The sequence below is a fragment of the Pongo abelii genome, chromosome 11 (assembly GCF_028885655.2).
Source record: "Pongo abelii isolate AG06213 chromosome 11, NHGRI_mPonAbe1-v2.0_pri, whole genome shotgun sequence".
Lineage (NCBI taxonomy): Eukaryota > Metazoa > Chordata > Mammalia > Primates > Hominidae > Pongo > Pongo abelii.
In genome coordinates, this window is record NC_071996.2 from 124227024 (window position 1) to 124244242 (window position 17219).

The window sequence follows — 17219 nt, forward strand, 5'->3', positions numbered from 1 at the left end:
TTGTGCTTGTTTGGGGCAATGTTAGCAGACGTGAGCAAGCAGAGACTTGAAAATCATTTGTGCAGTTGAGCTTTCCCTTTTGGACTTAGAATATCGCCAGGACAAGAACGTGCCTGGAGTAGCCCATCCTTTAGCAGGAGGACGATGAAAGAAAGGTGGAGAAGAGCTGCCCAATTAAACTGCACCAGCAAAAGTTCAGCCTGAAGCAGAGTCCCCGGTTGACTCATGTTGTGGGAAGTCAGGGACCCCAAACAGAGGGACCGGCTGAAGCCATGACAGAAGAACGTGGATTATGAAGATTTTGTGGACGTTTATTAGTTCCCCAAATTAATACTTTTGTAATTTCTTATGCCTGTCTTTACTGCAATCTCTAAACATAAATTGTAAAGATTTCATGGACACTTATCACTTCCCCAATCAATACCCTTATGATTTCCTATGCCTGTCTTTACTTTAATCTCTTATTCCTGTCAGTTGAGGAGGATGTATATTGTTCCAGGACCCTGTAATAATTGTGTTAACTACAAAATTTGTACAGCATGTGTGTTTGAGCAATATGAAATGTGGGCACCCTGAAAAAAGAACAGGATAACAGCAATTGTTCAGGGAATAAGAGAGATAGCCTTAAACTCTGACCGCTGGTGAGCCAGGCAGAACAGAGCCATATTTCTCTTCTTTCAAAAGCAAATGGGAGAAATATTGCCAAATTCTTTTTCTCAGCATGGAACGTACCTGAGAAAGAGAATGCGCACCTAGGGGTAGGTCTCTGAACTGGCTGCCCCGGGGCGTACCTGTCTCTTGTGGTGGAAATTGCAAAGGTGAAATAAACTCCAGTCTCCCATAGCGCTCCCAGGCTTATTAGGAAGAGGAAATTCCCGCCTAAGAAATTTTGGTCAGACCAGTTGATCTCAAAACTCTGTCTCCTGATAAGATGTTATCAATGACAGTGGTGCCCAAAACTTCATTAGCAATTTTAATTTCGCTTCAGTCCTGTGGTCCTGTGATCTCACCCTGCCTCCACTTGCCTTGTGATATTCTATTACCCTGTTAAGTACTTGATGTCTGTCACCTACACCTATTCGTATACTCCCTCCCCTTTTGAAACTCCCTAATAAAAACTTGCTGGTTTTTGTGGCTTGTGGGGCATCACAGATCCTACCAATGTGTGATGTCTCCCCCGGACACCCAGCTTTAAAATTTCTCTCTTTTGTACTCTGTCCTTTTATTTCTCAAGCCAGCTGACGCTTAGGAAAATAGAAAAGAACCTACGTGATTATCGGGGCAGGTCCCCCGATAGACCCACAGACCTATAATAAGCTAATAAGCCCAGTCCAGAGTAGCTGCCCCACGGACACATGAATTCTAATTGTTGATTGTTGTTTGAAGCCATAGGGTTTTGAGGTGATTTTATATGCAGGAGTAGTTGGTAATCATTATAATTGTGAAGGATGGCCTTTTGGATTTCAGATAGGCGACGGGGATCTGAAAGATTGAAATAGAAGGGCAGTGTGTGTGGTGGGGGGCATCTCTTAATTCTCCACACTTGTTGGAACTAGAATACCAAATGGCAACTGAGTTACAGACAATGGACAGCTACCCATTATTACAGTGTAGGAGATAAGGTCTCCTTAGGTCATGAAGTTAAACTGATGCTCAGATACCTGAGCTTTTCAATTAAGTTCATTTGAACAAAGACCAAGTGGGGTTGAACCAGCAACAGCGAATTAAGTGACCTAAACTATTAGGTCTATGGAGAAAGAAATCAAGCAGTACGTTGAGGTTAGATCTAGATCAGGAGGTGGAGTTTTTCCTGTGAAGGTCCAGATAGCAAATATTTTACACTTTGTGGGCTCTACACTCTCTATCACAACTTTTCAACATTCAGCATTGCTAACATGCAAATAAATGTGATTGACTACATTCAATAAAACTTTATTTACAGAAGCATAGAGTGTCTGGAATTGGCCCACAGGTTATAGTTTGCTCACTTCTCATCTAGATTCTTGTAATAATATTGTATTATTGAATAAAACATTTAAAACTAATTATTTGTGAGAAATTTAAGGTAACAATGGTAAATATGTGGCATGTATACTCAAAGTTCTCCCTTTGAGCCAACAATAGACATCACAATCTTTCCTGGAATTCTTCCTCCCAGATTAGAAGTGTCCTCTGAATTCTTCATATCTCAGCAATCCAGACAGTCATTACCAATTTGTCAATGCTTGTAAGCTACATAAAGGAAAATAATAATAACCACAACTCAAAGGCTTCTCTTTTATCAGCCATAGAAAAATGTTTCAACTTTACAAAGTGACTGTGAATTTGAGTTAAACCCTCTGACAACAAATTGGAGGTAAGTGTAATAGAGTAATAATAAAAACATTGAAATTATAAGAATTTCTTAATGTTATTTTATGCCAAAGCATTTGCTTTTGATGTATACATATTTGCTTTTGAAGCTGTGAAACTTGGATTGAAGATATAGTAGGGAACATGAAGACCCATACTAGGGATCATCTGGTTAAGGTGGAGAGTAGAGTTGTAAAAAAGTAGGGACATTGGAGGTGGAGTGAGGAAAGAGTTGTTTGTAAAATTAGATAGGTTCCTTGGTGTGATGCTGCACGAATGTAGCTACACCATGTGTCTGTGGACAGTGAGATATGATGATGAGACAGATTGGATAGGAATCTTGGTAACTAATTCCCTAAGCTCAGTGGAGGTGAATGTAGTCTTTGCCACAGAGCTGTGATGGCTGCAGATGGAAGAAGGTTTGAAGAAAAACAGTGAACACTGCAAGCTATTTTGAGGAAATCTGTCAAAATTGAAAAGTATTTTCTCCTCAGTGGTCCAACATAAGTCCAATATGGATTATTGATCATGGTTTTGGTAATTTCACATGAACTGAGCCTAAATAATCAGGCATGTGCTGTGCTGAGTACTGCCAAGGTTGTTTAATTGCAAAATCAATTCCAAGGCACTGTAGCTCCTAGCCAAAGCCTCTTTGCTAATCAGGCCTGAATGTGTTGGATGGGGATAGCCAATAAGATGCAACACTGGCCTTCTGTTATAACAATGGGATTTCCTTTTTACAGTTCTTTATGGGGCCCTCATCCCTTGGTAATGGCTTGTGAACAGGTTGAACTCCTCAGGCAATTCTTGAATAATCTTTTCCCCCACACAGCCATAAAGAAGGCCAGCCTGGAAACTTGTATCCCAGGATTTGATCAGTCTGCTGAGAGGGCTGGAGAGTTCTCTTGATATGACACTTGTGAAGTCATAATAAAGCTGGGTCGGATCCACAGTGGCAGGTGGCTCAGGCATCAGCAATGCAGTCATTTAATGAGATCAACTTGAAAACACGAAGCAAAAGTTTGGAGGACTGAATGTTTACTGAGAAAGTTCAATGAGTAGAGTTATTCTTTGGAGAGGGTCCCCCCAAAGCCTTGGAAGAAGTAAAAATTGTAGGGCTATGACTTTTGAGTGAGACCATAAAACTTTCTAATTCTTGCCAAAACAGAAAGGATTTTAAAACGTCAAGTTGGATGAGGTTCCCCTTGAAGCAGGACTTACCGTTGCCCTGGAGTCACAGGGGGTTGGGCTGAGGACAGCTTTGACTTAATTTGCATTTTCCGAACCTTAGTCCGTTTTCACACTGCTGTAAAGCTACCACCTGAGATTGGGTAATTTACAGACAAAAGACATTTAATTCACTCACAGTTTTGCATGGCTAGAGAGGCCTCAGGAAACCTACAATCATGGCGGAAGGTAAAGCGGAAGCAAGGCATGTCTTACATGGTGGCAGGAGAGAGAGAGATATGGGCAAAACTGCAATTTTTAAGCCATCAGATCTCATGAGAACTCCCTCAGTATCATGAGAACGGCATGGGGGAACCACCCTCATGATCCAATCACCTCCCTCCCACCAGGTTCCTCCCTCGACACATGGGGATTACAATTTGAGATGAGATTTGTGTGGGAACACACACCCAAACTATGCCACCAACCTATGCCCTACTGAAAGACAGGTATTCTGAGATCAAGTGACACTAATCATCCTGAGCTGAGATTTCCCGGCATTCCTCTCTACCACCACTCTTTCTTTGACACCTCTCTGACCACTCCTCAACTGCCGACCCCCATGCACATCTTCGATAATGAGAAAAAAAAAAAGAATACAGGACCTCTCCTCTTTATCTTGTTTTTGTGTTCCAAACTCAGAGTCTCTTGTCCAAAATGGTTGGTCAGACAACTTATGAGTGAAGCTGAATATAACAGTGTCAAGTGTCTATAAATTGTTACGCTCTGAGCAGATCACAAGGTCAAGAGATCGAGACCAACCTCACCAACATGGTGAAACTCTGTCTCTACTAAAAATACAAAAATTAGCTGGGCGTGTTGGTGCGCACCTGTAGTCCCAGCTACTCAGGAGGCTGAAGCAGGAGAATCTCTTGAACCCAGGAGGCAGATGTTGCAGTGAGCTGAGATCACACCACTGCACTCCAGCCTGGGTGACAGAGTGAGACTCCATCTCAAAAAAAAAAAAAAAATTGTTACGCTCTCTTGTCCACTATATCTCAGGTAGAAAATATCTGTCAAAAGTATAGATACCCTCAGTATGTCAAAACACGAAGTTTCTAGACACAAACTCCATTGACCCAATTCCTAAAATTCTTCCAAAATTCTTCTCTTCACTCTGAATCCCCTGAGGGGGGATAAAGATGAGAGGGGTGTTCAAGACTATGGGGCCAAGAGGTAGGGAAGGGATAAAAAATGTTGTAAGACCTTGAATGTGTGAGGCTTCTGAAGGAGTCTTTGCAAGACAAGAGCTGGTTTTTATTTGCCATAAAGGATTTCAGTAATGCTGCTCCTCATGTGATTCATGCACTTGTAACTGGCCAGCTAACAAAACATCTGTTTACAGAAAAGTGATGAAATATGGAAGTATCACTGCTAATTGTATTTCTGTTGTACCCCTTTCATTTTCTTTCCAGACTAGAAGCTCGGGAGCTTTCTTCATTCTTTTATTAAGAACAAAATGACCAGCAGGAGAACAATGTGAAATTCACTGAGACCTGAATGAAATGCAAGAAAATATTATTATGAAATGGTCTACCTAATTAATAGTGTTGGTAAATTGAACTTCAGTGTCTGGTTGACAGCTGACTTAATATAACCTAAATAGGAAGACAATAAAACTCATCTAGGGAAACTCATTTTAAAGTTTATTAATGCTGTTTTCCTCAGCCTGTACGCCTGCTGGCAAATCATTTTATTTTCAGTGATAGAGTCCTACAGAACCCCATTATAGGCCATATAACCTACATTATGATCCTTCTGTGTTAGAGTGGGAGTGACAGACAGTCCATCCCCATCTGGAAATATCATTTAATGCATGCTATGACTGATTAGATGGAACAACCTCTTTCTACATAATGAAGTTTACTACAGAGAAATTTACAGGAAAAATATTCAGTAAACACTAAAATACCAAATATTTGCATCTCTATCAATGATCATCTGGTCTCTCTCCCTAAAATCCTATAACTGTACATTTTAACATAGCTGTAAACACAGTGTGTGCACATGGTTTTGTGTTTTTGCTTTCTTCACCTAACATATCACATGCATATTTCCATAATGGAATACACAATACAATTTTAAAGCCCACAGACGGTTTAACATATTGATGTATTTAGTGAATATTTTAATACCACTTTTCCGTGCTGAAGCTAATATCCTAGCATCTGCCAATTGGAAGTAATTTTTAACTGAATTAATTATGTATGTATTTGTTTCCCAGGACACACAAGCCTGAAAGATGAAAGATACGGTGTTTATACTTCTCCCTAGGAAGAGCCATAGGCCTTGGGCCCCACCGAGGTAATTCTGGACCCTAGCCCCAGGTCCCTTTCTTGTGATGATAGAATTCTTTTGAGGCTTTGCACATGTTCTTGGAGAGTCATTATCATTTTCCTCTTTGCCCCCATATGGCTTTCCAGCTGCTACATATTGAGCATGCTTATTGTCTTTCTATCACCCCTTGACTGTTGGTATTTCCTTCCTCGGTGTGGTTCTAGTTGCATAACCCTCAGGAAATTGCTGTCCTGATTGGGGGAAGGAATCTCTTTCCATTGTGGATAAAATCATGCTGTTGCTTCTCAGCTTTTATCTATGCACTCATTCATTCATCAGATAGCAATGAGCACTTTCTAAGGCTTTTTTCCAATGCATGACACTGGGGATATGGTGGTAGACATGCAGATACAGTCTCTCCCTATGAAGATTACAGTCTTGCAGTTGTCTTCCATTACTCCACGTTAGTGTTGTTGTTATTTTTACTTACTTTTTAAGTGTAGTGTTCCCTCACTACCACCAACCTCCATGAACATAGTGAATTTAGACTATACTCTCACCACTGATATCCAATCAGTATCCCCAGGGCATTATAATATATTGTCTCCCCTAACAAGCAAAATTTTTCCTCCTCTAACTCATTCATTGAGAGGTTAAGTTTGTACCCTGCACTTCCTCTCAGCCTCATTCTTATAAGTATGAATGCATCTCATCCATCTGCTGCTTCACTCCCAGACTCCAACAATGAGTGCCTTTGGAGATACACAGAATAAGACCATTTGGAACTTCATTACATATATATGTGTATTTATATATATATATATATATATATTTTTGAGATAGAGTCTCACTCTGTTGCCCAGGCTGGAGTGCAGTGGTGTCATCTCGGCTCACTGCAACCTCTGCCTCCCAGGTTCAAGTGATTCTCCTGCCTCAGCCTCCCTAGTAGCTGGGGCTACAGGTGCATGCCACCATGCCCAGATAATTTTTTGTATTTTTAGTAGAGATGGGGTTTCACCATGTTAGCCAAGATGGTCTTGATCTCCTGACCTTGTGATCCACCTGCCTCAGCCTCCCAAAGTGCTGGGATTACAATCGTGAGTCACTGTGCCCAGCCACCTATATATAACCTATATATAAATTTTTATACCTAACAATGTATGTAAGGTGCCTCACTTTGAATTAAGTAATGTAGACTCATGTGTTTCATATATTGATATAACACAACATGCTAAAATGGCTAAAAATGAGAGCTATAGAAATAAATTTGCTGTTCACATTCAGGATTTCTGAGGCTGGTGAGAGTATCCTAGCAACCACCACCTGTTACTTGAAGCCACCTAAGTTAAATGTTGATTGCAGAATGAGGAGATGAAGGGGGTTAGAAAGGAAGGTGAAGTGGAAAATCAACCATTGAAAACTCCCAGGGATGAAAGCCTTCTATTTTATTATCTTAAAATGTCTGAAGTGCAATATGGGAGAGGACTTCGTGAAGTTCCTTCAACATTTTATATAATATCCTGGGGGTAAAGAGGAAAGCTTGACTTCCTCCTCTCCTTCAAAGAGCTCTTAATTCCCTTGTGTTTTTACTCACTATCCCCAGTGTGCTAACTACTGCAGGGACACGAAGACAAATAGGACATCTGGGATGAGCCAGATGGAGCTTAATTTAGGCTTTGACATGGGCAGATGACTTTTCTTAATTTTAGATTCTTCGAGTCACAAGAGATAAAATTATGACCTTTCAGATTGTTGAGAACATATTTAAAAGTCTCCTGCACCTTGTATTGTCATATGGTTAACCAGTCACTTCCTTCCTTCCTGTTTCTTTTCTTCATTTTCCCTATTTCCTCCCTTCTTTCCCTACAAGCCTTTATTTCTCCCTTTCATTATTAAAAAGATGATAAGCTCCTTTCTAAGGTCAAACTAATTTTAATGATAAACATTTATATCCCAACATCAAATTTTATATATATATATATGCATATACATGTATACTTGCTAGATTAGAATAGGAATGCCACAGAACTTCATAAAGGGTTATAGAAAATACATGTACTAAAATATGTAACAACATGTAACTGTAACAAAAGACATAAAGGCTCTGATATGGTTTGGCTGTGTCCCCAGCCAAATCTCATCTTGAATTGTAGTTCCCATAATTGCCACACGTTGTGGGAGGGACCTGGTGGGAGAGAAATTGAATCATGGGGGCAGTTTCCCTCATACTGTTCTCATGGTAGTGAATAAGTCTCACAAGATCTGATGGTTTTATAAGGGGTTTCCCCCTTCACTTGGCTCTCACACTCTCTTGCCTGACGCCATATAAGACATGCCTTTTGCCTTCCACCATTATTGTGAGGCCGCCCCAATCATGTGGAACTGTGAGTTCCTTAAACCTCTTTTTTCTTTATAAATTACCCAGTCTTGGGTTTATCAGCAGCATGAAAACGGACTAATACAGGCTCCATTTGGCTACAGTTGTTATGCAAATTTGTGTGTATCTCATGTCAGATGTGATGTCAGTAAGAGAAGGTGGTGAGAAAAATGTATTTTGGAGGGGACACGTTGAAACCACAGCAGAAGACATGGAGGTAGAGTTGGGGAGTGGGTTGCTATGATTTTGCTGTGTCCCCACCCAAAATATCATCTTGAATTATAATCCCCACATGTCAAGGGTGGAACCAGGTGGAGGTAATTGGATCATGGGGGCAGTTCCCCCATGCTGTTCCGGTGATAGTGCATGAGTCTCATGAGGTCTGATGGTTTTATAAGCATCTGACATTTCCCCTGCATGTATTCACTCTGTCCTGCCGCCCTGTGGAGAAGGTGCCTGCTTCTCCTTTGCCTTCCGCCATGATTGTGCTTTTCCTAAGGCTTCCCCAGCGATGCGGAACTGTGAGTTAATTAAACCTCTTCCCTGTATAAATTACCCAGTCTCGGGCAGTTCTTCATAGAAAGAATACAACCCATCAGAATCTGATTGAGAAAATCAAAGTGATATTCATGATAAAAACAACCAATATTTATGATAGTAACAATAAAAGCACAAGAACATTTATTAGGGATTTATGCATAGATCATCTCTTCTGATCCTCGCTATAATCCTGCAACACAGTTTTTATTGTCACCTTCAAAAAGACTAAAGTTTAAGTGAGATCCCTATGAAATGGTAGAGGTAGAATTTGAAACCAACTCTTATGATTCTAAATCCTAGATTCTTTCTCCTGTAGTATGCTGCTCATATTTTCAAATAATTATATAGATAAGAAGCCCTCCCTTATAGAAGTATAAAAGTTTATATCAAAGATTAGGGGAGAAAACTGTGGTTTTTCTCACCACCTTCCCTTACCCATATCACATCTGACACAGAGACACACACACATTTGCATACACAGTTGTAACCAAATGGAACCTTCATGTCTTTTGCTAGATACATGTTGTTACATATTTTAGTATATTTTTAAATAACACTTTATGAAGCTCTGTGACATTCCTATTCTAGTCTAGCAGGTTTTTCTCAAATGATGACTTCTCAAAGAACAGATTTTTAAATGAATTTAATCTTTCATTTTGAACAAATGATTTGATCTTGAACAATATTTGTTTAGTACTTATTGAATAGACATGCTTGGAATTTTACGTCATTAGCCAATATACATTAATCCCTTCGGCTCTTAACTTATTTCGCAAACCTTTAAGAAGGGGAACATCACACACTGGGGTCTGTTGTGGGGTGGGGGGAGGGGGGAGGGATAGCATTGGGAGATATACCTAATGCTAGATGACAAGTTGGTGGGTGCAGCGCACCAGCATGGCACATGTATACATATGTAACTTACCTGCACGTTGCGCACATGTACCATAAAACCTAAAGTATAATAATGATAATAATAATAATAATAATAAAAGAAAGAAAGAAAAAAAAAAAAAAAAAAAAAAAAAAAGAATGGCACCAATTCTTTTGTTGCATCTCAACTTGCCTTCTATCAGCAAGGAACTCTGCTATTGACTGTGGTAACACATCCATACTTGAGTGTGCAACGAGTGTTGTGATAATGGCAGAGAGAAAGGAAATGCATATCCCAAAGCAAAAGGGCAAGAGAAAAAAGAATTTTTGTGGCCATTGGAGATCTAAATTAAATAGTTTGAATTCTGGCTCAAGAGTTTTGTGCTCTTTTAACTCATTCCCCATCTCTACCACCATACCTTCTGCTATGGTTTGAATATGTCCTTTCCAAAATACATGTGTCAAAACTTAGTGGCCAATATAATGGTATAAAGAAGTGGGACCTTTAAGAGGTGATTAGGTCATGAGGGCTCCTCCTCTTATTAATGGAATTAAGGCCTTTATGAAAGAGGCTTTGGACAGAACTGGGCTGGCTTACCCTTCTGCCTTTCACTTTGTGAGGATGCAGCATTCCTCCCCTCTGAAGGATGCAAGAACAAGGTGCCATCTTGAAAGCAGAGAGCACTTCTCACCAGATAACCTACTAGTAACTTGATCTTGAACTTCCCAGTCTCTCCAACTGTGAGAAAATAAATTTCTGTTCTTCCTAAACCACCCAGTCTTAGGTATTTTGTTATAGCAGCACAAACGGACTAAACATCTGCCTCTGCATGTTCCATAGGTTTGAACAAGCAGCGGGAATTAACAATGGCGAAATAATAGGACCTCGGCTATTGGCAGATGCACAAGTGACCACGGTACTGGTTGGAGGAGGGAGATGACCCTGTGAAAGAATGAGCAATACTCAGTTCAACAGGAAATTCAGCCAAGTCATGAGCAAGAGATGGGCTGCTGCAATGTTGCGGGAACCCCTGTATCAGCAGCTTTAGAAATATCTCTTCTTGGCTAGGACTCAGCTATGGATTGGAATGGATCTCAAAGTAGATCCAGGGTTCCAGAGATTACAGCACAGCAGTCTTCAAGGACAAGACTGACGTCATTCTGAGCCACACATATCACATTACTGAAAAGATTAAACCTTAATTAGTTAGATTGTAGTGAATAAAACTTACTCAAATTGTGTATCCCTCCAGCTACCCAATCACCTACAAACACACAGTGATAGTAAGAATGAACACAAGGCTTTATTTTAGATTTACTCTGTAGGTCCAAAGGCATCTCTTTTGAACTGTGATACAGGTAAAAGTATAACACACACATTAAAAGAATATTCTTCAGAGATGGTGAAAATGAGTTCAATTTGTATGAAATGATAGAAAATGAAACCATCCAAATATCAGTACTCTCATTCTTCTCTGAGGCACAAAATGCCACAGCTTAATAGGAAAGTTACAAATTAGCTATAAGGGAGAAAAGAAGAAAATCTTCAGACATACAGAGAGAGCCTTTTCTTTATTGTTACCTTGATAAAACTATAATCTTTCAAGAAAAATTACCATCTTCACAAACTCTGATCATTCATATTACAACCAGTGATGAGAAAGTAATGGTTAAGGAAAAAGTCAAAAGATTTGCCTCAAATTATTACCACAACCGCCACTGCATTTTGATGTACAAATATGAAATAACAATTACTTGGCAATCATTTATAAATTCTAAATTATACCAAATAGTACATGTTCTTAGATACAATAAAGAAACATGAAGGAATTCTATTAGCTAGTAAGTGCCTCTATCCGTATGCCAGCCTAAATCTCTGCTTGCCCATTATGTTGTAATGCATTCAGAAAATCTCCATGGTAACTTCTAGACACATATCCAAATAACTGAATATTTTCCATTTGTCTCACATATTTTACTTTACACATGGACTTGCCTTGTCACCTGACTGCATTTATGTGAAAATTACATACACACATACAAACACATGTGTGTATACATATACCCATCCAAATTTCTAAAAATAATTTTGAAGAACTCAGGAAAAACTGATACAGTTAGCACAGAGCAGTTAGAGACATTTTATTGAGATTGTTAGAAGGAGAAAGATAGTGGTACTAGGAAAATGAGATACGATAATTTAAATGTTCTGCTAGTCCAGTAGTCTGGGTAGAAAGAAAAATGTATTCTTCCTTCTGTAGTTGTCATTTGACAAAAAAGAAGTAGAAGACAAACTCATATTCATCCCTAATTGAAATAGAAATTGAGTTGTAGCTTACATAAAAGACATTCATATTGTGATTTAAAAAACACTCCTACCAAGGTGAGGAAACATCTAAACACAAGCTATATAGAAACACATGTCAATTTCATTTACAGTTGACAAAGCCCAAGGGACGGAGTTGACACTATACAAGTCTTGAGTATCTTTATGGCGGTAACATGCCTGAATATGCTCTGAGAGGTCAACCAAAGGTTACCTAGGTACCTAGCGAACTAGGTGAGGTTGTTCTGTTTCCATACTCTCATCTAATTTTCCCCCGCTGCCATCCAGTCACATTCTGCTCACTCCTACACATTGAAGCCTATTCCTAGGGAGGATCTAATAGTTCCTTAATTAAGTCTTTTTATTTTAGGAATCTTCAGTGTTTGAATTTTAAGATTTGCCTCCAATATGAAATGAGAGGACTTTGCCTTCACTACTCAGCTTGAAGAAAGAGGAAGAGATTTATTTGGGGTGGAGAATGTGAAGCCGTCCCAGTGACTGCCTCTTCCATGAATTGTCTTTCTGTTCCAAGGCAATGACCTCAGTGTTGTCAACTAGGAGGCACCTGAGCTAGTAAGGAGAAGCCAGGCAAGAGAGAGATTCGCCTCATCCCCACTGGTTAAATATTTTGCTCATAAAAAATTTTGGAAATATATTTATTAAGGATAACTATGTGCAACAGTTTCTAAAATGTCATTTGGGATGTTGCACGAGTGATCAATGTTAGGGTGGCATGAAAATCCTGAACTGTATCTAGCAGGCTTTAGCAGCTGAAGGCATTTTGTTTAATACTGTAAATACAGCACCAGAGTTTAACTGCATTGACAATTATTTTACTGCTGACCCATGGACCACAGAGTGGTTAAAAGCAAGGGCATTTGAGGCAGGCGGCCTGAAGGTTCATGTCCCTGCTGCGTCATTTACCATCTCCATGACCATGGGCAAGTTACTTAACTTCTGTAAGCCTTAGTTTTCTCCCCATAAGTTAAAATAAAGATGTACCTTCCTTATGAGTTTGGTAAGACAAATACCTTAGATAATGCATATAAAGTAATTAACATCATGCCTTGAATGCAGTAATTTCTCCAAAAATATTATTGCCACTACCATTCTACTATTATTACAATTGTTATTTTTGCATATATTTCTCAAAAATACAGTGGAAATGTAAGCATGTAAACGTTATCGTGTTCAGTATAATATACAAACATTAGCATAAGTATTTCCTTTCTCATGAGCTTTGTGCAGAGATCACCTGCTAATGAATGTGGAAAAATAGAAATAAATTTAGAACATTTCTGTAGAATCGAAGTTATGTTCAGGTTCTCTAACACTTGAAAACAATAAAAGCATTAAAAAATTTTTATCTCAGAGAACTCGCTTAAATCAAATGCTTTGAAATATTTTAAAGAAATGCTAATTTGGAGATCTTAAAAAAGAATGAGATCTAAAAGATATCAGATGGCAGACCAAAAGAAAACTGGGCATAATTTTCCAAAAAAATATTTTATACTCTGTCCTTCGTTTTCATTTATTTTGGGGTAAGTTTCCATGGAGTTCTATCCTTGTGGAGTAATTGAACTAGGCTGATGTCTAAAAAGCAAGAAAATATTCTAGAAAATTAAGCCTGAAAGCTAACATAACTTTCCCTCTTGAAGCATTTAAGAAGACGGGATTTCTCAAACCGGTAATCAAAGATTGCCTGGATCAGAGTCACCTGGGGGCATTTGTTAACAAGGCAGATTCCTAAACCCCAGAGGCCACACTAAATCAGAGTATTGTCCCAATAATACACATCTTAAAAAGAGTCTCTTTACATTGTTTGTCATTTTGATAAATGCTGGGTGAATAAATACCTTCTTTGGCTATTTTAAAGGAAAGCACTTCTTTTGCTAGTATTTATTTTAAATGAAAGATCATCATGGCCAGGTTTTTTAAATTATTGTTATTCGTTTTTGGCTTTACAAGGCTGGCAAATATGCTTCTCATTTCTGGCTACAGCCAAGCATTAGAAATGGGTCATCACAGTGTTAATGAAGGAGTGCACTGAACTAAAGGTGTGAGGTAGGGGCATTTCCTGTGCAGTGCCTGTACGGTTGCTTGCCTGTTCAATTGTGTGTTCATTTACACCTCCAAGACATTTCTTAATTGAAACGGGTCTATTTAACCCAGTCCATATAATACATAAAAGCAGCCTTATATACATATATATGGGATCTCAGATAACAGGCAGAACGTGAGGGAGAACATTAGCTGTCTCTACGCAAAAATTTTTAAATGTATTACTAAATGAAACATTAAAACCAGTCTTCAAAGGACAGCATTTTTTTACATGTTCCCCATAGGCTGTATCTTTTTTGCAATAGACCTATTCGTGTAAATTGGGAGCCATATTCCGTCAGATCTGTGAGTAGCATTTCCACGTGTAGTGTTAGAAGAATCATTGAAAGAAAGAGATACTAGATTTCAGAAAGATGAAAGAAAAAAACATTAAAATGGCCTAATAAAATTTAAATTTGCAAAATATGATTTTATACATTTTCATCTGGGCATAAATTTAATAGATCACCACCTAGATTTATTTGGGGTTTCTGCCAAATCTCTTTAATTTCTTTGCAACGGAAATTATAAAAGCAGAGAAGGGTGTGTGTGTGTGTGTGTGTGTGTGTGTGTGTAAAACAGTCAAATGCTATAAATTGTCTTTTACTGTAACTTAAGTCTCCTTGAAATTCTTTTTTTTTTTTTTTTTCTTTTTGAGATGGAGTCTCGCTCTTTCACCCAGGCTGGAGTGCAGTGGCACAATCTCGGCTCACTGCAACCTCCGCCTCCCAGGTTCAAGTGTTTCTCCTGTCTCAGCCTCCCAAGTAGCTGGGACTACATGCATGTGCCACCACACCCAGCTAATTTTTGTATTTTTAGTAGAGACGGGTTTCACCATGTTGGCCAGGCTGGTCTTGAGCTCCTGACCCCAGGTGATCCGCTCGCCTAGGGCTCCCAAAGTGCTGGGATTACAGGTGTGAGCCACTGTGCCCGGCCTGCTTGAAATTCTTTAGTATGATTTTAAAAACATGAAAGAAGGCTTGAACACTAAAAGATTTCCTAGAAAATGAGGTAAGTTTGTGCCTGCCAGTATTTTTGAGTCCTACCGTTAAAAAAGTACTCAGAATTCTCTGAATAATGTTTTAAGTATCTATAGCACAGTAAAATAAAACTAACCAAAAACCCTACACACACACACACACACACACACACACACACACACACACACACACTCCTTACTACTAAGGAATATCTATCTTCAGGAAAAAAAATGAATTTCAGGAGACTGGAGACAGCTTATTCACATTTCGTGTTCCTCTAAATGCTAAAAGTTTCTTTGCCTAATATTCCTTTATTTTTTCTCTTCCCTAATATTGCTTTCTGGTATGGACAGACATTTGGGTGGCAGCCAATCAGCAAGTTATCAATCGGAGTAGTTTGAAAATTACTGGAAACCACAAAGTTACACCTTGTTGCTGTGGGGTGAAAATGCTTATATTATGCGTGCAATGGCATTCATCATCCATCCCACCCTTGATTCTTGAGGAATTTGTTTTCTAGGCCCCAGAATGAGATTTATGGTTTTCTTGATGAATCCAAAGCCATGTGACCAACATGGTGATTATTAAGATCTTTGTTTTATTTCCAGCAACTTAGAAATTCATGGCCAATGATGACCATTTTCTGATTTCCATCCCCAACCTTTTGGCATGTTAGATTGAAGTCTATTTTGGATTGGGTTCATTTGTGAGACCCATGAGAATTCACTTCTTTCTTAATCCATCATGGCTTTCTGGTAACTCCCGTAAAGTTTCTGAGATGGGGCCTTTCATCCATCCAGTGCATCCCCTAATTTTATGCCAGGATGCGTTCTGAGACTTCTGATCCTTTCTAAGTCCCTGCTTTCTTAGAGAATCCCATCTTTAGGTCAATACTGGCTTTCCTTTCTAGATTTTACTATTTCTTGCAATCAGTCCTAAGATCTTTTCCATCATCTTGGAGATAAGATGGTCTGGTTGATGTTTCATCCTCAGTGTTTGAAAGAAGATCTCCATTTCTCCTGGGCTCTGCCCTTGGCTGATTTCTATACAACCCTATTCATATTGCTAATGCCCCAAACAACCCCCAGACTTGGAATCAATAAACCAACCCATTTATCTATTGCTGCATGTGTTGAAGGGGCAGCATGTCTGAGTTCTCTCTTTGTACAACATCTCCAGGGTCTTCCAGCACGACAGCAAAGTTTTTGGAAGTTCATGCGTACATCCAACCTCTTCCTGCCTTCCCTCAGTATCACCTTTAAATTACTGAACTGATTGTAGGCAGGTGAGACTCTACCTCAAGGATTCTCTAGGAGTTCATGGATTTATGAAGAGAATGTGAGAGAATCCATGGGGGGATCACTTTAAGGAAAACCAAACACAATGGTTTTTAGGTGGTGTATTAGGCTGTTCTTGCATTGCTATAAAGAAATACCTGAAACTAGGTAATTTGCAGAGAAAAGACGTTTAATTGGCTCACAGTTCTGCAGGCTGTACAGGAAGCATAATGGCATCTGCTTCTGGAGAGGCCTCAAGAGGTATAAAATAATGGCAGAAGGTGAAGTGGGAACAGGCATATCATGAGCAAGAGTGAGTGAGCCAGGTACCACACCCTTTTTTTTTTTTGAGACAGAGTCTCACTCTGTCACCCAGGCTGGAGTGCAGTGGCACGATCTCGGCTCACTGCAGCCTTGGCCTCCCAGGTTCAAGTGCTTTGCCTGCCTCAGCCTCCTGAGTAGCTGGGACTACAGGCACATGACACCACGTCCGGCTAATTTTTTGTATTTTTTAGTAGAGACAGGGTTTCTCTGTGTTAGCCAGGATGGTCTTGATCTCCTGACCTTGTGATCCCTGACCTGGGTCTCCCAAAGTGTTGGGATTACAGGCGTGAGCCACCGTGCCTGGCCAGTGCCACACACTTTTAAACAGCGAGATCTAGTGAGAACTCACTATAGTGAAGAGAGCACCATGTGGATAGTGAAATTTACTTATGAGATATCCACCACCATGATCCAGTCACCTCCCACCAGGCCCCACCTCCAATATTAGGGATTACAATTCAATATGAGATTTGAGTGGAACAAATATCCAAACTATATAAGCTGCTGACCACAGATGATAATGTCTCATTAGCAAAATGTTAATGTTCTCTTAACACTCAGGGTGC

At 39.4% G+C, this 17219-nt stretch overlaps 1 long non-coding RNA gene across 2 annotated transcripts; it reads left to right on the forward strand.

Annotated features, from left to right (window-relative positions):
• Positions 1-2156: 2156 nt before the first annotated feature.
• Positions 2157-13276, forward strand: LOC129057891 (uncharacterized). 2 transcript variants are annotated; one of them, XR_008522669.2, is made up of 5 exons: positions 2157-2356; positions 4995-5132; positions 5804-5883; positions 10488-10563; positions 12343-13276. It is a non-coding gene; the product is annotated as an uncharacterized LOC129057891 (long non-coding RNA). The 2 variants fall into 2 exon arrangements; XR_008522668.2 differs by lacking the exon at positions 12343-13276 and having other exon boundaries at positions 10488-11517.
• The last annotated feature ends 3943 nt before the right edge of the window (positions 13277-17219 follow it).